The sequence below is a fragment of the Pteropus medius genome, unplaced genomic scaffold (assembly GCF_902729225.1).
Source record: "Pteropus medius unplaced genomic scaffold, Ma_sr-lr_union100, whole genome shotgun sequence".
NCBI lineage: Eukaryota > Metazoa > Chordata > Mammalia > Chiroptera > Pteropodidae > Pteropus > Pteropus medius.
In genome coordinates, this window is record NW_024344240.1 from 3,154,184 (window position 1) to 3,179,653 (window position 25,470).

Genomic DNA, 25,470 nt, shown 5'->3' on the forward strand with positions numbered 1-25,470 from the left:
TTTGTCCTCAGTGAATTTATACTCGTTGGAGGTCAAAGGCATAAATAAGTAACTTCATTTCCTACTCTGCCGGGAAACAGAAGCTCTCCACAGCTAAATATGCTCACTGACATCTGCACCCACCCATCCCTCCTGCCTTGTTACCACAGAGCGGCTATGCTCTTGCACGTGAAGGCTCTCCCTCTCTCTTCGGAGCCCATCCCTTCTCAAGAATCATACTCCATCAATTATCCTTTGCTCTCCCATACAGTCCTATAATAATCTATCTCTCAATTGGTTCCTTTCCACGTGCTTTCGTACACTTTAAGTCTCTGCCATTTTATTAAAAAAGAAAAAAGTAGACATATCTCACCTTGTTTGGAGGGAATGGGAGAAAAAAGCCAGTGACCCTGCGGTGTGGTGAATGGCCAGGGGGCTGCTACACACGAGTGTATGATGTACAGTCCATTCACTACACAAGGACTGGGGAAAACAAAGCACATGGGAATAAAAATCCGACCAATACTCCGCTAGCCAAGCCATGTGCCCTAGAGAAAGGGTACCTCTTATCAGTTTGCTCAGGCACCCTATGGGCTAGGGGTGGCCTCACGAACATAGGTCACTCACCTGGCCAGAAACCCAGGAGTCGCCCAGAATACCTTCTTCCTCCTATGGCTCCTGACATTTAATCTATCATCAAATTGTACTGATGTAACTGCATCCACTTGTCTATATCCACAATCACCACTCTGGACCGAATCACTATTAACTCTCACTGGACTAGACAGTCGCCTTCCCCCACCTTCTCCGGCCCCTTCCAATCTATGCACATGGCACAACCAGGTAAACTGCTCCCCATTGTTCTCGGGGTACACATCAAGCTCTCCCCAGTGCAGCCGCCAGTTCTCCAGGCAGGAGGACTCCAGCTCACTCTCACCTCCCCCAAGTAGGCCAGTCCTTCCACATCTAAGCCACATGCCTGGTACCCACACCATAGGACCTCATACTGTTTTTTTTTTTTTAACAATTGTTAGAGTGCACTTTTATGTCTATGTGATTATTTGATTAATAACCATCTAACCCACTAGCCTTTTGTTCACCTCTATAATCCCCAATACTCAGCATGGTGCCCCAGGCCCACATATAGTCATAATCACTCTTTTGGATCAGTAAAAAAACATGAAACAACTAATTCTACAGCCAATACTTTAGGGAGGGTGAGAGTAAATACATGATCAAGCACATGAGCACTGTGGAAACTCAAACAAGGGAGGAATTCTTCTGTGAGTGGGTTTAGTATGTTAAAAGGGGGTGGGGGGCGTCGGGGGAAGAGGCCCTCTCTGGGCACAATTCTGAGCATGACACGAGTGGGCGTGGAGTTGAGCCACGCCAGAGAGGAGAGAACGAAATAGGACAGAAGCAGGATGGGAGTGGAGGGTCTTGAAAAAGTAGTGAAAATTTTACATTGTAGACCCAGGAGCTGAGACACTTAAATCAAGATTAATTTGGCAGATAAAGTCAGATACAAAAAGAGGTTGGGGTCATAAGCTGCTTCGAAGATGAGGCAGAACAACAGAACAGGCTCGATAACCGGCCGAAGGCAGGGAAGGAGAGCGGTTTGGGAGATTAAAATCTGAAGTTCTCCACGATGCCACCAGGACGGTAGGGCTGTTGGTGGGAAAGCCCTTCCAAGTGGAGTGGAATAACAGAGTATTCCGTTCACACTCAAAAGACGGGAAGGTAATATTAATTGTATTATGCACATGACCAGAATGAGAGCTGTAGCAGTACTTGCCATTACTGCAGCATCAGGAATTCATCTTTTTCTTGAGGGAGGGCGGGGTTGAGGAGATGGAGAATGGGGTAGAGACTATAATTTCAAATGACAGTTTTAAACAAACAGTATTTCAAGAACTTATCCTAAAATGGCTTCTAAGATTTAAGTACTATATATAAGAGGGGAAATGAAAGCGTAAATAGCCTTCTGTTGTTTTGTTTTCTTCTGCTGTTTCCTACCCATAACTCTACCTTGACCAATGAGAGAGGAAGAGGAAGCAATGAAATTCTAACACGTTCTCCCCCGGCCCTTTCATTTCAGCACAACCACATCTGACCGGCCAAAGGCATTTAATAAAGAACTGGAGACAGGCACAGGCACTGTGACGACGGCGTCAACGACGGCCCCGAACTGTTCCCGCCTCCCTTTAGTCCCCCACACTCCTCTGCCATACTCAGGGAACTGAGATTCACCGCGAGACTCCAGTGACAGGCGTCTAAGAATATAAGGTAATTTCCCTGTCACTTTCACGTTCCAGCAACTAAGAAGCTTTGGTAGGGAAAACACTGGTATGAGATTTTGTTTTTAAGTTTACAACTAAAACCAGTCTCCACCTTCTCACAAGACTGTCCCTGGGAGGTCCTAATATAAAAAGCTTTATTTAGGGAACTAAATTGATTCCAGTTGTTCTGTGAAGTTGGAATGGGCAGATAAATTGAAAAGGAAACCAAAATAAGAGCTACAAGAGGTGAGGTGTGATATGGATACAACCACCATATTTACCTATGTAGAAATCAGCAGGGATACCTCCTCTTTAAAAAAGTATAATATTTGAAATAAGAAAATCCTGTTTTTCCAGATTATATACCCCCACATTTAGAAAATAAGTATCAAAGCAGGGGGAAAGTAACCAATGTAGTAAGTGCTCTACAGACCAAGCACTGTGCTTGGTGCTTTACACACACACACACACACACACACACACACACACACGTACCTTTACACTCATCCCTGAAGTACTGACCATATTCTGTAGATGATAAAAAATGAAATCAAAGCAATTAATCGCCAAATGACAAAACCAGTGAGTGGAAAAGCCAGGTTCTTCTTTATTTTGTCTTGCCTCCAACAACCAACACTGCAGGGAAGAAGGCACAGGTCTTCACTCCCCACTGATTCTGTGCAGAAACCCACATCAGGGGCTCAGATTTGCATAAAAGGCAGAAAACCACTCTGCAGCAAGATAAACTTCCTCTACAGAGAAATCCACAAGTGATGCTGGGTGTCTCCCTGCTAACAGAGTGGAGGAGCAGCTTTCAAAAATCCCAAGGAAGGTGCACAATATTTCACAAGTTCACAAGGAGCTGCTGCTCAACCAAATACCTTTCGATTGAGCAGGTTTCTTCTCACCCAAACCCATCTTTCCAAATAAAATTCACTCTTTAAAAATTATAATTACTTGATAAAAAGCTGTTCCAAGAACCATATTAAAAAATACTCTCATTATATATAGACAGACAGCTGCATGAAAGAACTATGACACAATAAAATGGTCCACGCTGTAATGACTGGAAATGTGGAGCCGGGGCCGCCACAGTGTAATCACTGGGTAAGAATCCTCCTCTTCGCGATACCTAGCAAACCCCGTCCCTTCCCAAGCAAATGTCCAAGTATAACTATGTCAGAAAACAGGAGGAGGAAAATTAACCTACTTCATCTTATACTTATTTGCGGAAATAAAGGGGACACTCCTCGAACAGAGGTACTCAGAATGCCAGACTTTCTCCGGATGAAGAAAGACCGAAAGACCGGCTGAGTTGTGGTCTTTTCTGCCGTGGCTGTATTTACTGAGTACTGCAGAGAGTACTCAGGACTGTATTCCCTCATGGACATTTTACACACGCTGTCCAGGAACTAAACTAGTGCTGCTGCTTATAAGAATGTATTAATCGTGACTTCTTTTATTTCACCGAAAGTCTGCTAATTTGGTTATACTGCAGCTACATATCTGTTCCTATCACAGAAGACATTCTGAATTACCTCAAGTTTATGTCTGTGTGTATATGCGTGCTCATTCTCCATCAAATTACTTTCCAGCCCAAATATACATTATTCACAAACCTCACTCGGCTCAAAATTCAAATGAACATACTGTTCTAATCTGTGAAACCAGCCCTCCATTTCTAGAAAGTACTGCCTTCTGAGGCAATGACAGGCTTCCTGGAACTTCAACCCCATTGCCCTCCTCATTATCATCCCCGTCATCCGCTTAGAGTGAGTGCCAGGCACTGGCTACAGCAGAAACTGAGCCTGGAGAATTTAAGAAGCTTTCTCGAGGTCACATGGTACAGCAAGGAGTCTAAATGAGAACCAGGTTCTAACTCCAGAACCCACACTCTTAACTGTTAGCTTCTACTGCCTCCAATGGTTATCAACAGCAGATCTAGCATTTAACAACTTTCATATTTATAGACCGTTTGACTGGTTTAAATGGGCACCTAGCCAGCATCGAAGCTGGCAATATTTTTAAGTTTCTACAGCTATTCAGTCACCTGATGTGGCAGCATCTCATCGTGGTAGGCCAAATACAGTAATCTAATTCTGTGGTCGTGATTCCTTTTGGTTTAATGTTGTCTTCATCTAGTTCGGGCTGAGATACACAAGGAACCTTGGTTTTTGTCAGGTCAATACCCAGTCTCAACATAGCATCAAATGAAAAGGTCTATAACCTGTCAGAAAGAATCTGCCTACTGAGAAATGGCCATTGGCTGTTAATGTGAGACGGTAAGCTTCTAGAAATGTCCTAGACACAATATGTGAAGGTGAAAAGCTGCCCATATGGCTGGAAAGAGACTAGGGCAAGCAATCACCAAATATCAATTTATGATTTAGTTTTATTCCTAATGATCTTTTTGAAATTTGGCTGTTTAGAATCTAAAATACCTCCATATAAAGAATCTCTAGCTATAAAACAATAACAAGAGAAAAAAAAAGAGCCTACTTCACCTAACCCATGAAGTGGCTGAGCACAGAATGTGAAGGATGATCCTAGAAGCCAGTGGAGCGTGAGGTTGAAGAGGAGATGAAAGCGAATTCAACTATAAGCTCTTTAAGGTCTTTCCTTATTTCTCATTCGAGTTTTCCATGCCTTCCCCCACCCCATCCAACAGTACAGAGAAGGCTTTGGGAAAGGAAAAAGAGGTGGTGGGCATTCCACAGCAATGGAAGAGATGCAGGGCTGGCTACAGCAGAACCAGCTATCCTAGGCTTTAAAAAAAAAAAAAAAAAAAAAGTAAAATGTAATAAAACAGGAACTAACACATAGCCCTGGCTCACTCGAGGTGACTAAAAACAAAACAGTACCAATATTTGGCCATTTTGAAATCATCTCAGTTCTTCTTGATGGCCATGTAACTTTTGAGGGGGCATTAAAATATTTGATTATATCACCTTAAGATACAGAAATCTGTGATAAAACAGAGACTTTCTTATAAGAGACTTTATTACAACACTTCGTTATAACCTAAATCCACACTGCCATCTTAAAACCACTCCTCACTTAACCACATGACACAAGGGGAAATCCAGAAAACCCTGACCAAGATATTACTAGTAAAATGTTCTACAGGTAGTTGCCACAATCACACTTTCAATTTTTTCTTTTAAAGATGTTAATAACTAATTGCTCACAAGTTGCGGCTATGATGCCAAGAAAGGCGTTATCTACCATCTTTATTTGAAACCTCCAGTCATAGTAATAGACACCAAGGCTCTCAAATCTTTATTCCTCTCACTTTCATATTCTCTTTACTAACAAAGCAAGCTACAACAATATTAATACTACTCATTTTAATGAATGAGTGATATGTACCAGGCATTGAAGAAGGTGCTATGATTAACCCCGTTTCATAAGTAAGGAAACTGAGGCACAGAACCTGCCCAAGGTCTCAAAGGTAATGTGCTGAATCTAAGCTGTAAAGCCAGGCCATCTGACCCCAGAGCTTCGGGCTCAAAACTTAAGGCCATGCTAACCTTTCCGGTCTCTATACACTTAAGGAATCTTTAAATTGCTATAATTTTATCTGAATTTTTTCTTAGAGGAGGAGGAATCTCTGACATCATTATCATAGGTCCATATTCGGGTCTGGAGAGGTCTACTTACCCTGTATTCTTACTGGCCTCACACTATCAGATGCAAATTCCTCTCAAATTATCCTAGATACAAAAAAATTAAAGGGGACCCTTCCTTGCTTTGCATCACTGAGTAATTAGACTTTAAACTTCTTATAAACAAGAACCGCTGCTTTACTACTTTTGCATATGCACAATGTGGGCGTGAGCCTAGCATTAAGCTCAGAATCAAAACTCAAATACTTGATTGTTTGTTAAGTCAGGCTTTCAGTGCTTAGCAGTACATTTCTTGTTTTACTGTGAGTTTTAATAGATTTTGGCATCGCTCTTGCGGAATAGTCTTGGTGACACTGCTTTATGGTACCCAATGTGTTGACAGCAGTCTGGCAGAGTAACACTATAAAAAGTCGCCCACTGTCTGCTTACATTAGGTCCAGTAGCCAAGCACAGTCATGTTGAAATACCTGATTCATGAGTCCATCTATGCTGTACTCAAGACCTACAGAGCAAGGTATACAAAAAGTGGCACCAGGTGTGATTAAAGTAACATACGGCTGTGAAATCTTTATGATAGAAATTAGAGGCTTAAGTTCCAATTTCAGATGCATTCAGGTGATTTTCCTTTTTGTTCAGTAAACAAAATTTAAAAACACAAATGACTGCAAACTACAGGTTTTTTTTTTTTTAACTCATTCCTGTATTTCATTAATTCTAATTCACATTTCAATGTATCAGAAATAGGATCTACTTTTGGATTTGACAAATTACAACAATAAAATGTACTTGCATATATTCTGGATTCTATGGTTTTCGAGTTTTATGTTACCATCAGCCCATTTATTCATAATTAATCTACGGGACAATGTTAACAATTTGTCCCTGTTTTTCCTCTTCTTAGCTTCCTGTTTGCCATAGAAGATATACTAAAGAATGTTTGAGGTAAATGAAAAGTAACATAACTTCAAGCGGACAAAAGCTTTGAAGCTATTTTATTATAAGTGCAAAGCTGTTAGCCTCCTGTGAAGAAAATACAGCCTGAAAGTCTCTCCAGGCTGCATGCAGCCCAAATGTGTTTCTTCCACGGGAAAGACACGATTCCAAGGGGAAAGAGTTCCAGATGCTACAGTCTTCCTACCAGCTTACATCAGCTGACTCCAAGACACAATAAGCCCTTTTAACTCAAGCTCGAAAACCTCAAGGGGTTTCTCCTCCACCTCCCAAATATCAAAATCATGCTCACATATTTAAACAATTAGGTGAGATGTACAGAAGCTAACACTAAATATGTCTGAAATTTGAGTGCTAAATGTGCAGTTAATATTAACCAAATTCAGATCTCATCTACAGAAAATTTTAAAAACATGATTCTTGTTTTCTTTGACTTCAGAAAATGTTTTTAAAAAGGGGGGAGGGTCTTTTAAATTCAACTTGCTGCAGAACAAAATTTCTTCGGGAGAGAAAAAAATAAGCCAAATACTCCCAAGTTATCTAGAAAGGAGAGAAACCCTAAAAAGACAAAAGTTGGGAGTGTTTCAGAAATACACCTAATTAGAACTGCTTTTTTCAAAAAAAATTCCTGTATATACCATAAAATAGTGAAAATTTGTCAAAGTCCTTCCTTCCATATAAAGTACCTCATGACTTTTTGGAGTGGTTACTGTTGTTTTTCCTGACTGTAAAAGTACCTTTCAGTTTAAAATTTAGAAAATATTAAAAATAATAATAATGAAGATTAAAATAAAAAACACCTGCAATCCAAACGACTAATATTTATGAAGTGCTAACAATGCAACAAGCACTGTGCGGAATATTTTAGATGCGCTGCTACATTAATCCAAATAAGCCTAGGAGATGAGCACTGCTATCATTCCCTATCACGGCTAAAGAAACCGCGTCATAGGTAAGTTTAAAAACTTGCCTGTGGTCATAGAGCTAGTAAGTCACTTGCCCAAAATCACACAGCCAATAAGTGGTTGGCCAGGGATTCAGATTGGATCTGTTTAACTCTGGAATCAAAGCTTTAAACTAAGTGAAATTGTCAATCCCTGAAAATACTCATTTTTAAAACTGATGTATTTTTCCTATAGTTTTTTTCTATGCTTATGATTTAATTTGTATAAAATTGGGACCATAGATAATACATTGTTCTGTACATTTTTTAAGCTTTGTTTTCCAAATACATGATTTGTGATGCCTGCATGATAGTCTAACATATGAATATAACATGAATTTAACCATTCTCAATTTTTCACTGTCAGAAAAAAAATGATGTGATTTCTTATTCATAATAATAGTTGAGTGGATTTCATGTTTTTCCTTAGGATGACTGATAAAACTGGAATGGCCATTTATAAAGGTCTTGATACATACATGTATTTCCTAATTTCTGTCCAAAATGTTTGTACTTATGGAATTTCAGATAGCAGTGAGCATGCAGATCTCACCATATTCTGGCAGAATCAATAATATTTTTTAAATCATCACTAATTGATAAGGGGGGAAAAAAGTATCTCATTTACATTTGCATTTCTTTTATTACTCCATAATTTGGAAATGTTCGTGTTTACTGGCAATTAAATTTTCTTTCTATACATTACCTATAACTTTTACTGCTTTTCTATTGGGCTGCAGTTGTTTCTCTACTGCATTCTCTCATAGAATATGTTGATGTATCTTATAAATAGATCTATGCCCACACATTAGAGTAGCTGAAGTATAAAACATGACAGTTCTTCCTAATGTTGGAACATACGCATTGACAAAAAAAGTGGAACTGGAATAAACTGATCAACTTCAATTTACAGGAACTGTATCTGCATGGCCTTCTTACATACTCCTAATCAAATTACCATTGTGCTGTTTTGATTCTGAAAGAGTAAAATTAATATTCTCAGAATTCTGTAATATTCTGACTGTGCCCATGTTGTAAGGACATTTATACAAATAAAGTCAAAGTACATGTGAAAATAGTTCCCAAATCATTTTTATAAGAGTCTGACTTTTATTTTTTTAAAAATTGGTTTAATATTTTGCCATTTCTTGACTTGTAAGTTATACAACCTCATCATGAAGTACCTTTATTTTGGAACCTTTTTAAAGTGACTTTTAAAATCTTTTCGTACATCTTACCCTCCTCAAATGTGTTCTATTTTTAGATCTAATCTAAGTTCAAAATATCAAACCGAAGTTCTTTCTGAAGCCATTCCCTGCTCCATGCCGGGCCCTCCTGGACGGACAGCTGCTCGCCCCACCCTACCGCAGTCTCTTCCTCCCTCTTCACTTTCCTGCTACAGTGAGAGCTCCACCGCCTACTGGCTGGGCTATTTCAACAGCATCTGACATTTTGCCTCTAGTCCCTCTTCATCCGTAATCCACCACGTGTTGCCAAACTAACCTTTCAACTCCATTTCCAACACGAAACGTTAAGTCCGGATCTCCCTCTGTCTGATTTCACCATGGCCCATCCTCACCCTGTCTATCCAAGCCTGCCCCTCTCCTCCCGACTAGCTCTGATGCTCCTTGAGCCAGAGAGCCCACTCGGCTGCCCCTGGAGGCTGAGAGGACGATGGAGCAGGTGTGTGGCCATGGCTGTGTCCCTCTTCCCCAACTTCCACTCTCCCTGGAAGGACAGGTCTCTGCCCTGACTCCTGCACGAAGCTCTGGGCTGGCTGGCTATTTCCTGCCAGGATCCTTGGCTCACAGTATCTCCATGATTTTGTTCACGTTATTTCTCAGTTCCTCCAACCTATCCAAAAAGAGTGTGAGTCATACTACCTTCCAATGTTTTTCTCCACTATCGAACCTTGCACTGGCCACTCCCTGTTGCTACTACACTGACAGCGTCACACCTAGCGCTTAATTACACACTGTGCTATCCCGTTCCACATGGTCACAAGTGTGTTAACCCGGACTTCATAGATATGGATAAAATTTTTAGTATAGCTCACAGAACCTAACACGGTTATAATTTTACATAAGCAATCCTTCGCAGCATTAAAGTCATACCAAAAAGTTAGAAATGATATTCTAAAGATCTGCACACTTATAATTCTTATCCATCTTTGAAAGGAGTTAATAAAATAACAACTTTCACCAGGCACAACCATAACTCTAAAAACCAAAAAAAATTTTTATTATTACAAGCCTCATGCAAAAATTGCCATTTACTCTTCAGACACAAAAATTGCTATTTACTCTTCAGAAATGTAAATCCAAAAACATTACTGAAATTTTTCCTTGTCATTACTGGCCATGTCTTTGCATTCATTAAAGTCCTCCCTAGAACTGATTTGGGTATGGCCCTGTATGTAAAAACTCACTCTAACATGAATCTGGATAGGTCCGGTTTCCCCATTCATAAAAGCTGGCTGTATGATAACAGGCTTGAAAGGCAAGCATCTGCTCCGACTCGAGTGTCACCAAATAGTTCCTCAGTGCTAACATCACCCACTCCAGCACAGTTCCCTAGGTCATGCTCACCTCAGCAAGTGATTCTCTCTGAAAAGGATTTCAGTTGCTAGTTTAAGTTTTCTCTCCAAAACAATATTATAATATGAACATTATTGCCCATATTATAATTATAACATTATAACCCACAGAGCACCTTAAGTACTGGCTTAACAATGCTACTGTGAAAAAAACGCTCTCGTCAGATGTCCGGAACATGGTGATGGAGTTTGAGAAGGCCAGACTAACTCTCGCCTACTCTTCTTCCACCCACATTTGGAACCAGCTGGAAGATGGCAAAGCAGGGATTGGTACCTGTCACTGAGGAGGCCAAGGAGAGAACCAGGCCTCAGGCTCAGGGCAACCTCACACTGCCTGAGACAGAGCCTCAACACTGAGCTGCAGTGGAGGCCTCTCCCATGGAGGCCACCCCACAAGCCCTGCCCCGCAAGGAGCAGAGCTGGAGAGAGGCCCCCTCTCTGTAGGCAGCCATGCCCCAGAGGAGGGCTGAGGGGCAGGTGCTTGGCACCTTCTAAACTCAAAGTCAGGGTGGTGAGATACCGGCTGGGGGGGGGAGGGGTCAGGGAGTTCCCCCAGACACTGGTCACTGCCCTGCCTTCTTCCAGTGCAAATAACAATGACAATGAGGGAGACACCAGAAATAAAAATACAGATTTAGGGTTAACCAAATGGAAACAGGAACCGAAGGTGTGGGCCTGAACTAGACCCTAGACGAGGCTAAGGCCAAAACCCTGAGTACATGATGTATTTAAAGTGTAGGAAGAAGAGGAATGACAAACTGAGAAAGCATGGGAAGGCCCAGGACCCTGACGGCACCTCTGTGCCAAGGTCCAAGGAGACGAGTGTCAAGAAGATGGGGTGGTTAGTGAGGAATAAATCAGAAAGGAAGGGAGGAGAGCTCAGGAAAGAGCTCCATGTCTGTGCTTTGTTTTACCTTCCACCTGAGCATCCTGTCTCTTTCTTAGAATTATATTACTAAGTCCTCAAAGATGGCAGTAACCTGCTCACCAAATTACCTCTGAGATGACTCTTTTTAAATTTATTGCGTGTCCTTGGAAATAATACCAGCTTGAAATGGGTTGCCCCAAAATAGTTACCGTCACATATTAAATCTATTTACTTCTCATACCATGTAAACTGGAACTACACACAAAACAGGTTATTAATTATTCCATGGCAGAAATGAAAATGAAATTTAAAAAATAAATACAAAACATGCTATTCTCTATCCCTTTTACCACCACCTTTAAAGTGCACTATGCTCTCAAACTCCTGACCATTTCTCTACCTTTTACCATTTATAGTCATTGGTATGCTAAAGAGCAGCTACATTCATCCGGGTATATTAAGAGAATAACATTACTTGCAACCTCCCCCCCACAAATATTCTAAGAATATGACTTACCATTTTTCTAAAATATTTCATATTTCCACATTATGTTCATCATCTAACATATTGGTTTAAAGGTATGGCTTTTTAAACTTTAGAGTGCCCCTGAAGTACCTAGATAAAAACTTAGATTCTAGATAGCCCATAGAAATTTTGATTCAATAAAACTGGTGTGGGGTTGAGGAATCTGCATTTTTAACAAGTACCCAAGTGACTGTGATTCTAAAGGCCAATAAATATCTATTTTATCATTCTTGTTTCATCAGATGAACTTTTTAAACTACGTAAGATCCTCAAAATCATCTAAACAGACCCATTTTTCAGGTCCCTTGGAGAAAACAGATGAAAAAGCTACCTCAGTCCAGCTCACCATTCTACTCTTTCTAAAAACCAATGGATGCATTATATCTGCAAAATGACCTTGTACCTTCTGAATCCTTGCGATGGGGAAGGGAGGCAGAGATAAGAACATTGTTGAAAAGCTGCAGAGCAAGATCAAGGCAGAAGGCCACGCTCAGAAATGATGGACAGCATTTTCTATACAACTGCCTCAAAATGGTGAGAAGAGGGGACACTGGGGTTCTTTTCACAAAAGAGAATATTGGAAGAGTAAGAGATTCACAAGGAAATTTTATAAGGATATGAATTAATGTTGCAATGCTTTGAATCAAAAGCCTAGTGCTGTAGCTGAAACAAATCAGACTGCTTACTAGAGATAATAGCTGACCCAAGTAGTCATGTTTTTAGAGAAAGGAAATGCAATAAAGAGTCATTTTCATGTTTGCCAAATGAAGATATTGTTACTATTATTGTTATTATTACTGTGGCAATGATCCATAAAGGACAATGCCAATAATGCGGGGATTTTCCTAAGTTCTGTAAAGCCTGAGTGCAGAGAATGACAGGCCTCAGTGTCGACCACTCTGCAAGCCGATGCCTGGGCTTCTGTGAGGACCCTCAGACAGGACGTCGCCTTTTGTGCCCAAAACAAGATGGTGAAACACGACAACACGTTTTCCACCTACAGCATGGCAGCACTGCCCGCCAGCCAGCAAATTCAGTTACAGCAAGGTCACCAACTGTGTGCGAAAATTGCCTATGTTATTATACCGTGTCCTCACAAAAGTATTTGACAGCATATACAACAGAGTTTTCCTTATCCTGGCAAAGTCTAGCAGCAAAATGGAACAGCTCTTAGCAGCCTTACTAGCCACGCCGCTCCTTATACACGAAGTTTGTTTCAAACACCAACCCAGATTTTCAGTTTTGTTTTTTAATGACAAGGAAAATGGAAAACCTAAAATGCTAAATCTGGTGATAAATCTGGCTCTGCAACATAACACAATCAAAACGAAAATTAAAATTTTAAGTGCACCAAAAATAGCAAAACTTAAATTTTAGCTAGAAGCTCACTGTACTCAAGCCAGTTGACAGCTTATTCAATTGTGAAGGAAAAAAATAACTATAAACCTGTACAAAATCTAGAAATATATCACCATAAAATATTTCTATGAGGCAAAGTAGTATTTGGATTGGGGATTTTATCTTTGTTTTTTAACCTCCTGGAAAAGAAACACACGTCCCATTACCTATAAGTCTACTGATTTATACATATGAATTTTACACCTACTTAAAGCAAGCAGTGTATGGCTGCAGAAGATGACCTGTTGTCTTGTGTGTTAGCAGAACTATTTGCATGAAGCTGCATCTTCATCCTAAATGTATCGATGAAGAACAAGGCTACAACTGGGAGCTTAAGTAGCACCCTGGGTTCTTTCCTAGGCAATTCAAGTCCTGTGTATTGAGAAAAAGATGCTAAGTAAATTAATACACCTTGAATAAACACTGGAAAGAAACCTTGAAGAAAGCCAATTCTGTAGCAAGCTGAATACTTTAATGTTGGCTACACCTTAAACTGATAAACGAAAACAGGCTGGAACACACTAGTAAGTCTTGCAACGAGCATGTGTCTTAGGTTGAAAGTGTTTGCAATTGATAAGGAAAAGAAGCCTCTCTGACTATAATTCTCTAATACACACCTTTGAGCCTCTCAGTTTCTCTCTAGGAGTCAGCTCTCAAAAGCACAGGTGTGTAAGATTGTGGTATAAATTCTCCCTACTCCTCTAAGACCTAGTCATTTTGATGGAACCATCCAAATCAATTTCTGCAGATAGGTTAACACTACAGGTTATTAAATGAGCCTATCCTGATTTGAAACCCAACTCCGCCATTAATAGCTGTGATCTTGGGCAAATTTATTAAACAATTGCTAAAACTCCATTTCCTCATCTATGAAATGGCAATTATTGTTCCTACCCCAGCGTTTTGATTAATCCTACCTCGGTTATTTAGTAAAAACAGTTATGTAAACAGTTGCAGCAAAACGCAAACTCACATAAAATCCATGCTCCAAAAGTATTAGCTATTGCGATCAAGTCCTAGAGTCACTGTTATTCAAGAAACTTTTGATTTTGATACAATGTTTCAAACTTGTAGCAAAGATGGAAGAATATAGTACAGGAACTTCCACATATCCACATTTATCAACTGTTTCCACGTTGCCCCCATATTATTTTTCCCTTAGAGTCATTTTTAAGCGAAAATGAAATGAAAGTTATCTACACTCCATCTCTTTCATTTTCATGCCAATCTGGATAGCAGGAGAATTCCAAGGAAGCTACTTAAACTCTTACCTTTCCAGAGGAAGGGAGCGTTCTCATTTTCTAGTTTCTACTCGTATCCCAGACTCTGGCCCCAAAGCTACTCTCATTTTAGATTCCATTTTCTCTCTTCCTTGCAATAAACAAAATTTGGCAGGAAAAGACTGAATCAAATGTTCAGAGATTTGAGGACCTAGGGTTACAGATTTTGAGAACACTTGAACCCCTCTGGTCTATACTGAAAAGTTCCAATATTCCAGAGCTGGTTAAATATGCCCCACCACTGATCGTCTGGGATAACATCATCTACCATTTCTAGAGAACTGCAGGTTTGGGGAAAAGAAAGAATGACTAATTAATTCACTAGCCAGACGATCATAATTCAGTTAGCAGATGAGCACCTTCGTGGCTAGAAAAGAAGAAATGCTCCCACAAATTTGTCATTTTCAGTACCTGGGATATCTGAATCACCACTGTGGAACCAAAGAGAGGATTAGGTAAATAACTTTTAGTTATACACCTGAACAAAGACACGTATGGATATTCACTTTGATGTTTACTCTTGGGGAAAATGAAACTCATATAGTCCATCACTATTGCAGGCCACTTGTTCTCTTCTAGTCATAACCTAGGATTATAGAATCTTTTAAAATTAAAAATACATGGTTTCATAAGTTCAATGATTAAGAGTGAGCTAACAATAACAACTACTCAACAAATACACCGGATGCTGCACCAGTGCTTTGTGTGGGGTACCTCACTTCAGCTCCCACCATTCGAGAGACTTGATGACATTATTTCCATTTTTACGATTTACTTCCTGATCTATCTGAAGTCACAGCCCAAGTTCTCAGCCACCACAGAATAAAATCTCCACAAGAACAATTGTTCTCCTCATCTCCATCAGAGAAGAAAGTAATGAAGGGTGACAGGCACAGTACCAGGTCATCTTAAGTACCAAAACATCCCAAAATATATGTCCCCACAAATACAGTGGGCACAAGCAGAAGAGTAGACGGAAATAACCAGACTGATAAGATATAGCAATAGGATATGACGCAGAATTACACGGTGTTGCTGCTGGTATTTCTAATGGATCTTTGCCTATTAAGACAGCAATAATGCAAGCCTCGAGATGGTCTAGGCAGCAAGGTGGCATGATGATGACACATACAGATTCTGGAGAACGGCCAATCTGGATTCGAATTCTTCCTCCACTGCTTGCTAGAGTTGTACGGCCCCGGGCAATTTAACCTCTCAGCCCGAGTCTCCTCATATGTAAACCGGGAATAATAATTCTATTTCCTGAAGTTGTTCTGATAAGTAACTGAAACAATCCATTAAAACACTCTGCATAACGCCCATCTCGCTGGAAATGCTCAATAATTGTTAGTCATTACAGTTATTACTGTTATTTTTAATGTGTTATTTCTGCACAATTTTAGTTGATTGTCCTCAATACACACCTAATAGAGAAAATTAAGTTTAATTTAAGCTAGATTTTTTTTTATTTAATCAAGTTTTTTTTTTTTAATTCTCAAGACGAGTCTGCATGATTTTTCTGACAAGATCAATACACTACAATTGGCCAAAGCAAAATTTCAAGCACAAACAAGGTCAAGTATACAAGAATATAAAATACTGCAACAGACTTTTTTTTTAAGTTCACCTTGAAGATCTAGCCTTAACGGTTTCAATATACTGTTAGTCCCATCCATAAGTAATTTCTAGACACATATACTTTAAAACATATCACCAACTAAGGCCTATTTTTTATTTACAGCTGTGTTCAAATTGATTTTATTACTCACTTACTGCAATGGCGAGCACTGCCTTGGAAACTAAAGGCATGTGTATAATTCTACAAGGGACTTCTCACTATTTGCCTGTTTTACAGCGTGTTAAAGATGATAGTTTTTAGGTGTCTTAAAATAACATGTACATTTGCTAATCATGTTTCAGGTATCAACAGAACAGATTCCAAAATATTTATGGTTTCTTTCAGAAAAATAAAGGAAACAGACTATTTAATTGGTTAAAGTAGTCCCCCAACTTCCACAGAACTAGAGGAAAAATGAATTACTGAAGTACCACATACCCTTCCTCAGATATAATGCAAATATGATGTAGAAACCTCTGGCTTTTAAGTGGAGGATCACAGAGAGAGTAAGTGACATGTCAAAACTAACACACGTGTCTAATTCCCTGCCCTTCCCCACACAAAGGCTTGGTGTGGCAACCCAGGCCCAGTGCCTCCCCTGCTCAGTGGCTCTTTGCCTGAACCCATGCTGATGAAACACATGGAGGAAAACGCAAATCTACGGCCTTGTGGGCCACTGATGAAGGGTGGGGGTGGGGATAGTGAGCCCCAAATAAACATCCTCTTTATTCTTCCACTAAAACCCACATCACAGGAACCTGCATACAGCTTTCCATTTAGTATTTAAACCTCTGAGAAGACAATGATTTCTTAAACCATAATACGCTGTTGATGACGCTATACCAAAGAATACATTTTTAAAGATTTTTGAAAATTGTAAAGCTAGAAAGTTGAAATAGTATTAAAAGTAAATTGCCATGGAGTGGTTGGCACAAGCCCATCTGAAGCTAAGTCAACACACAAAGCTTTTCTACTATTCCACCACATGAGAACGTTACTATCCCTGAATTTTAAATTTATCCAAATAATCCCTCAAAATCACTAGAAGTGAAATAAACCCGCAGATGAAGCATATCCCTACAACCAATATGAGTCCCTAAATTAATCTGTAAAGCCACACAATCTTTCCTACCCTGAAGGAGACAGGATGAGCCCTGGTGGACTTGACCAAATCACACTGGCCTCCAGAACGGCCTATAAGAAACTATGTCAATAAAAGTACCTTTGATGTAGACCCCTAACCAAAGACAATGAGTCCCAGGAAGAGGTTAGGCACACCAAAATCAAAGTCTAATCTACAATGAAAATAAAGAGATGATACTGTTACCTATATAAACTGGCAAAAACAAAAATACAAACGCCTCCTCAAAATATTGTTTCAGGATAAACATTCGGGGTTTTCATAATATATCTCACAGAACATTAAAGTCAGCCACTTAGAAGATTTACCCGTGCCTCCCATTTACTACCAATCATGTTATATAATCCCTTTTGTAATAAATTAACAGAGACTTTTAAGATAATTTATATATAAAAGTTTACATATACTCCACTGAAAGTCAGATAAGTATTCTAACCGAAGATAGTATTTTTCTCCACAAATATTTAAGTAATGTATCCATTTCTATATACAATCATATATATCACACTGCAACCAGCTCCTAAAATACAACTAACTCCCTCCAATGAGAGCACAGTGGGACCCACCAGCTATCTGTTGGGAACCCAAGGACCTTGTCCCAATACATAACTAGCTACAGAAAGCGGCTTCCAGAATGTGGAGATATAAAAGAACAAAATGTGGCAGTATGCTTACCGTAGGATTCTATCATGAGCCAACTCACACAAAGTGCTACATAGTAAGCAAGTAACAAGCAACGTGCTACATATAAGGCAAGTAAGGAACAAAGTGTCACACATTAGACAAGTAACAAAGGTTCCCTCCCCTCTCCCATTTCAATGACCGCCCCACCAGAAATCCTTGGTGGGTTCACCATACACCAACATCTTTTGAGGGAAGCGAGAAAATTAGTTTGGAAAGTTTTGGAATGCTACTAGCAATGGAAAAAAGGCTGCGACAGAGGCATCAGGGTCCTCTATTGGCTACACCAGCCAAATGCTACAAGAATTCATAAACTTCCTCCTCAAATCTGGTCCTCCTCAGGAGCTCCCTGCCTCCATGAATAGACAGCATCACCAGTCAGCGAGTCAAGCAAGGAACACACTTCAAACCTACGTTCCCTGACGCCTTCCTCTCCTGAGAACAAATCAATGCTCAAATCCTACTCATTGAACCCCCTACATATTTCTCAAATCTGTCAATTTTTCCCTATCCCCATAGCCACCAATCTAGTCCAAATCATTATTTCCCCATCTCATGGACCACAACAATAGCAGGCAGGATACTGTTCCCACCTATTCTCCTTCCTCTGCCCCACCTACCAGTTCAATCTTCAAAACACAAGTCTACTCATGTCAAGCTCTGCTTAACACTCATCAGTGGCTTTGCTGCTTTTTAAAATATCCCAAATTCCTATTCTGTAAGCCCTGCCCAAGCTGGCCTCCACCTGCCTCTTGAGTCTCATCTAGCCGCTCTCTGTAGACCTCAAACACACTGCTTCCCTCCAGGTTGGCTACTGCTGTGCCCTTCTCCTACCATCATTTAAATGACAGTGCAAAAGCCACTTCCTAAGAGGCAGTGCCCTACACAGTTGGTTGAATCCCCATGTCACTCTCACTCCTGGTGTCTGCTGCATAGCACCTATGATACTGCAGTTGCTCTATTTACTTTTTGTATGGGCCTGCCATGTCTTTTCATGGTACCGCTGTATTCCCAAATTATAATGCCTAGCACCTTTCAGGAGACAGGTACCCAATAAAAATTTAAATTGATAAACAAGAAAACAGATGGAACAGGAAAATGGATCACAGTCCAGAGTCACCTGCCACTAGAGCCAAGCCTGACACCTATAGCAACAGTGCAAGGCTAAGAGAGCCACTAAAGAAAGTGTCTCTGATTCCACACTGGCCTAAGCAAACAAGCCCAAGAACCAATCAGCTCTTCACTACCAAGTTCTGCTTCTTCATTAACTATTGTGCATTTTTTCTTTTTAAAAAGATAGTCTTTAATTTTCAAAGCAAAAACAATGCAGAACCCTCCAAAAATACTTCACTGAGAAAACAATCATGTTTGCAGTCACATAATATTAGTTAAAAGGTACAGGAATGTAGTTATGGTAATGAATACATGCTTCTAAAATGAAAACAGTAATCAAATCTTGGAATAATTATCTCTGCATTTTTCTAGATGGATAATCATAGTATCACCCCCCCCCAAAAAAACCTCCAAACCATTAAACAGTAGAGGCAAATTATTGTTAGCTTAAGAACACCCTTAATAGCTATGTTAGCACAGGCTGTAGGATTTTTAACCCAAAAGATACTTTTGAGTCAGAACATGAGGGAGAGAGCTAAAGCCAGCTCAGACATCCTTCAAAGACAAGCCCAACACCTGCCCAACACCAAGCTAGGCACCAGGAAGACAGCTGTGACCAAGACACCTCTGCAATAACTAGGTGGCCAGCCAGAGGCAACTCATTTAATTAATCTCTCTGGGCTTTAAGTTTCTTACTCTGTAAAATGAGAAAGTTAGACTAGCTCTCTAAGGTCTTCATGCTCTAAATATCCAAAGATTCACTAATGATTATAAGATAAATTTCTACTTAATATCATTATGATTTCCTACTCTTATTTATTATTTTTGTCATACAGATATGATTTCATTTAAGATTTTTAATGTTGATAAAAGTAAAATAATAAAAGAGCAGTAGTGATGTTTTTAATTACCTTCCCAGCTCTTAACTACCACCATAATCAGCTATGGACTTCTGCCATAATTGCAACCTGACCTAGGTAACACCCAAATTAAAATAAGTCATTACATCTTCATATATTTGGAGAAAAAATAAGTGATTATTTACTTCTAATTTCTCTTATATTTTAACATCATCATCTTTGAATGTCATTTCTTTTTTGAAAACTAAGACAAAAATAATAAAATTTTCTACAGATAAAAGGAATTTTTATCTCCCAAACTAATAAAGCTATAATGGCTTTAGAAACCTGATAAAATATAACACCAAAATCTGAATTTCTAATGACATAAAAAGAATAGCTTTTAAAAAAGATATACCAATGTGCCCATGTGTATGAACAAGACAGAGTCACACAGGGCCAATAAGTTCCTGATATCACCTCAAGATCACTCAAAATTCTCCATCTTTTTTAGTGAATTTAATTATGTGACCCATATCTATTTTAATGCTTATTTGTTTACATCTAGAAAGCATTTCAATGCTGGAAGTGAATCACTTCATTACAAAGCTAAAGTTTTAAGGGCCATTTTGTAGTCACACTCTTTGCTCAGCCCTGACTAAGCATTTTGATTCTTGCAATGCCTTATTTATAGATGTTTCTAAGATGACCATGGTGTCTGCAATCAAACCCAAAAGGCCATATATGGATAATAAAGGATAAAAGGTAACTAACTACTACCTGCAAAGTTAATCTTAAATTAACCGTGTGCTACCTGCAGGATGCTCAGTCCTACTGGACGGGAAACTCTCTGAGGGGAGCGCTGCCTCTCCATTGTAGGCTTACACGCTGAAAGCTTGCCAACAGTTGCTGGATCAAAAGTAACTAAACAGATGTGACTACATGGCAAGCAACCTTTCTTAAGCACAGGGAATAAAGTGAGGTAAGCTTAAGTTTAAAATAAAAACTCTAACCTTGGCACATAGACTGGTTCTTATGCATTACACGGCCTGAACACAGGAGCTCTCGGATTGTGTTCTCTCACAGAGGAAAATATTCTTTTCCTTGTGACCTAACTGCTTAAAAACTATACTGTAAATATTACATTACTGACTGGGTCTGTATGAAGAAAAAGTTATAACATTTCTTTGATATGGTATGTAAAAATACTCACGTATTCATTTTAACTCAATAAAAGTAACACTTTCATGTAAAAAGTTCTGGAATTGGTCCTATAAATCGAACTGATTAAAAACCAGATCAAGTACAGGTGAGTCTATGAAAGTACTATTTTAAAAGTAAGTTACTATAGACATTATTTTAAACTTGACTTCTATATTTTCATCTTGAAAATGTGTAATTTTTCCTCAAAAGAGAAAAATAATATTTGAGTTTTAACCACCACAACCATTACCTATAAACACCCTAATTCATTCCTCTGCCCTGATTTGTGTTCAGACACAGAAGAGTAATTTTTAAAATTAATTTAGAAATAAATCCATTGAGTATACCTATGTAACTAGAGTTTGGAATTCACATGCCATTTTTATTATTACTCATTTCTTATCTAGAAACTCATTTGATTCTTGAAAAACCTGGAAGAGAATTCATCAAGCTTTCAACTTACTAGCTTGCACAGAGGGAGAAAAAAAAATAGAAAATATCGAGAAATAAATGATATAGTCCAGAGTGCTGGAAAACAATCTTTGAGTGTCCTGGTAAGGAAATTCACCTGTTAAAGCCTTACAAAGATCCATTATGTTCCTTTATCAGGTTACCAAAAGTGGGGAATGTCATATTTCGACTATTTGGAAAAATAAGAAAATTTAGTTCCTAAAATTTGCTGCAAGCGCCTTTCCATTTCCAAGTTGTTTACTTTGCAACTTTTCTCTACAGTATGTGTGGGTTTTTTTTTTTTCTTTTCCAGGGAAAATAAACTTTTCCTGAGCAAATCTGGAAGACATAAAATGTCTCCTACTTATTATCACCTAGAAAGGCAAATCGAGTTGTGCTCCGTGCCCCAAGCATCTAGCTTTCAGCCTCTTTATTATCATTGTCAATGAATGGGCCCCAGTCAAATGAAAGCTGCCATTTTAGGGTAAAGACTGGAGGGCTTCTGTTGTGCAACAGCAAGACAAAAACACTCCGCGACAGATGTACTCTGGGGGCTGGGAGACGGATTCAACTTCATAAAATCACTGCTCAAGTTATTTCTGAAATAAGAATGACCAAGTATTTACACATTACTACAATCTAAATGGAATTATAACTAGGATAAATCAGGTTTGCATGCTGCTAATATCACAGTCACTAAGATTTTTTTTTAATGGTTAGATCTGTGAGGAAATAAGTTTTTCTTCTATTTGATTATTACGTATAGTGAGTACTTCCCCCTCCCCTTATTGAGAGAATTGGGGAGAAATACACTCAACCGCTTTGAAAGGTACTGCCCATTGCAAAGACAGCATAAATTAATATTTTTAAATAATAAAAATCAGGGCCTTCACGTAATCTTTGAAAAATAAATTAAAATATTTAATACATCCCAGAAATCAAGCCCAGAAGATCAGCGTATTTCACGATAAGTTATTTAAATGGATTGCTACATAATACACAATGGTAAACTAAAAAGTATACTTAGCAAGTGGAGAGCTAGATAGTGTATCTAATTCTAGCAATTCAAAAGGAAACTCTCCATGTGGGTTGCTACTTTTCTTTTGTCCATTGTCTGTTCAGAAGAGGGGGGGAAAAAACTAGTTTAAAATCGAGGCGTGAACAGTCTCCAAAAGTGACCTCCGGGAAAACCGTCCGATCCATAGCAGGAGCACTCCCCGCGCCGCCCGCGCTACGGGGGCGCTCACAAAGCGGGCGGCCGGCCGGGAGTTTGGGGTGCGCTCCCACGGCGCGGGGCTCCTCGAGGCAGAGCCATCCGGAGAAAGGCGGCTCGGTAATGATGGCTGCTCGGGGCCGGCGGCTCCTTCCCCGGAGCCTCCCGCCCCCACCCCGGCCCGGGATCCGCCGCCCTCCCCCCGCCCCTGGGCTGCTCTGGCCCCGCGCGGACGCGGACGCCCCGCACGGGAGCCCACGGAGTGCCTGCGCCCCCGCACCCCCGGCGAGCCCAGTCCCTGGTGCGAACCAAACAAACAACGCGTCCCCCGCCGCCCTCCTTCCTCTCCCCGCTGACCGCTTGGCCTCCAGCCACCTCCGCCGTTCACGCTCCGTACCGCGGATCTTTGCGGGGGCAGAGCGCACCCGGGTCACCTCGGGGGCCACCTGGTGACCCCCCCTGGGGGATCGGGGGATGGGGAAAGCAGAGTTGGCTTCAGGGGGTTAGAGTCGCTATTATTCAGCCACCGCCGCCGCCGTTGGCCCGGCCAGCTCGGAAAGGTGGGGTCCCCTCCTCATCGCGCCTCCCCGCGCTCGCCCCGGCCCCGCTCCCTTTCTTCTCCTCCTCGCGCACTTGGAAGCCGCCGGGGAGCCCCGGGAACCCCCGGCCCCGGGCTCGCAACTCCGCGCCCCCGGCCGGCACGGGCTGGGCTCAGGACGCCCCCAGCGCCGCGTGTTCGCGCCGCCCCCGCCCCACGCGGAGCCCCGCGCACTTTCCCCGCCGCCGACCCACCTCGCCCGGTGGCCGTCCCCGCGCGGGCCGGCGCCGCCGCGCCAGGACCGACGCACTTTGTTCGCGCCGGTGCGGCCGCCGCTCCCGGCGAGCGCGGCGTGGTCGGTCCGGAGCGGGGGGCGGGGGCGGGAGGCGGGGGTCGCCGCCGTCCCCGAGCCGCCGCCGCTCAGCCGCCCCGCGCCCGCGCGCCCATCGCCCACTCGCACTTGAGTTGGAGCCCAACTTTTCCTCCTTCCTTTTTCTTTCGAATGGAGCCGGCAACTCGTGCTCGGCGCCGGCGGGAGGAAACGCGCTCGCGCTCCCCCGCGCGCAGACACGCTCCCCCTGTCCCTCCCCCCACGCCGGCAGCACAACAAAAAGCCATTTACATGCGAGGAAGTGACCCTCGGCCGGACCGCGCGCCCCCGCCGCCGCCGCCGGCCCCGCGGACGCAGGCAAAGTTGGGGCGCCGGGCGGCTCTCGGGGCGTGGGTTCGGGCCCCGCGGACGGCGACACCGGCGACACGGCACGGGCGGCACTGCGCTTCGACGCCCGCCCCGGCCCCCGCCGCCCTCGCCCCTCGCCCCGCACACGCCCAACTCCTCGCTCCCAACTCCTCGCGCGGCCCCGGCCCCGGCCCGGAGCGATTTCCTGCCGCCGCCGCCCCTCCCGCAGGCGCCCGGCGAACTCTCGCGCTCACCGGGTCGGTCGGGCGGGCTCCTCCGCTGCCCTGCGCCAAGGGGGACACAAAACGCTGAGCGGGCTCCGGAGTTGGCTGGGCGGCCGCGGCCGGGGGGCTGAATCCACGGGCGCGGAGTTGACCGGGGGCGAACGGGGCTCTGGCGAGTTTCAGGGTCTCCAGGTCCCCGGGCCGCCTCCTCAGCGGCGCTCCTTTGTGTAATTTCACTCGATTCAAGTTTAATCCGATAGTTCCCGAGCACGAGCGCGTCCGCACTACCACGGCTCAACCCCCGCGCCGCCGCCGCCGCCGCCGCCGCCGCCGTCGCCGCCACCGCCGCCGCCGCCGCCGCCGCCGCCACCGCCGCGGCCCTAGCACGCCAGCGCCTGCGCGCACCCGGCACGCCGCGCGCGCACGAGGCCGCGGGGCCGCGCGCGCCCGCCGCCGGCTCCCTCCGCGCCGCGCCCGCGCCGCGCCCGCGCGCCGCCACCTGACGTCAGGCGCGCCTGGCATAATTTATGCAAGAATTCGGCCGGGGTGGCGGAGGCCGAGGGAGAGGCCGAGAGAAAGGGGGCGGCGCGGGACTGCGGGGCCGCGGGCGGCGGAGGGCGGGCCGGGCGCCACTTCCCGTCCGCGGGCGGGCGCCGACGCCGCGGGCGGCTCTCCCCGCCGGCTGGTGCGCTGCCGCCGCGCAGCCCGGCTGGCAGGGCTCCTCCGAGCGCTCCGCCGCCGCTCGGCAGCGCCCCGGGCACGGGCCGGAGACGGTGCCACGTTTCCCCGCGCGGCACCTTCCAGGAGGCAGGGTGCGCCGCCCCGGGGCAGGAAGCGGCGGCTCGCAGCCAGCAGCGGTCCTCCGGCCACCGCGAGGGGTTTCCAAGGCTACGCGAACAGCCGCGGCTCGAGGGGTTTGGATGTCCCTTCTGTAATTATCCTCAACTTGAAATTATTTTCCCACATGAAATTATTTAGAATGGACGCATTCCATTTCAAATACATTTATCCTGCCTTTCTGCATTGCTTTTCCTGCCTCCTCGTTGACAGGACAGCCAGATCTACTACTAAATCAAAAGTTTAACTAGATGGCGTTGATTTTGTTGAATTTGTTGCCAAGCCAAAAAAGGGAGAGAGAGAGCGCAGTGGTTATGAAACAAAGAAATAGGTTGTGTGCCCATTATTAAACGTGTCAGGACTAGAACGTTTTAATCATTCTTTGGCAAAAAAAAAAGGCACTTTTATATATGGTGTCCTAACCTTTATACCCAAGCCTCTTATTCTATTTCTCCGGTACAGAATGAATACTAAACCTGGAGAAATCT

At 42.7% G+C, this 25,470-nt stretch overlaps 1 protein-coding gene across 3 annotated transcripts in view; it reads right to left on the reverse strand.

Annotated features, from left to right (window-relative positions):
- CHD7 (chromodomain helicase DNA binding protein 7) overlaps positions 1–24,470 on the reverse strand; it is a 173,469-nt gene extending 148,999 nt beyond the window's left edge. For 2 of the 3 annotated variants that reach the window (XM_039868868.1, XM_039868864.1), the window contains exon 1: positions 24,176–24,470. The gene's annotated coding sequence lies outside the window, so the exon portion shown is untranslated. Of the gene's footprint in view, positions 1–23,496; positions 23,620–24,175 lie in introns of those variants that run through there. The other variant, XM_039868865.1, reaches the window with a different exon arrangement.
- Positions 24,471–25,470: the final 1,000 nt, after the last annotated feature.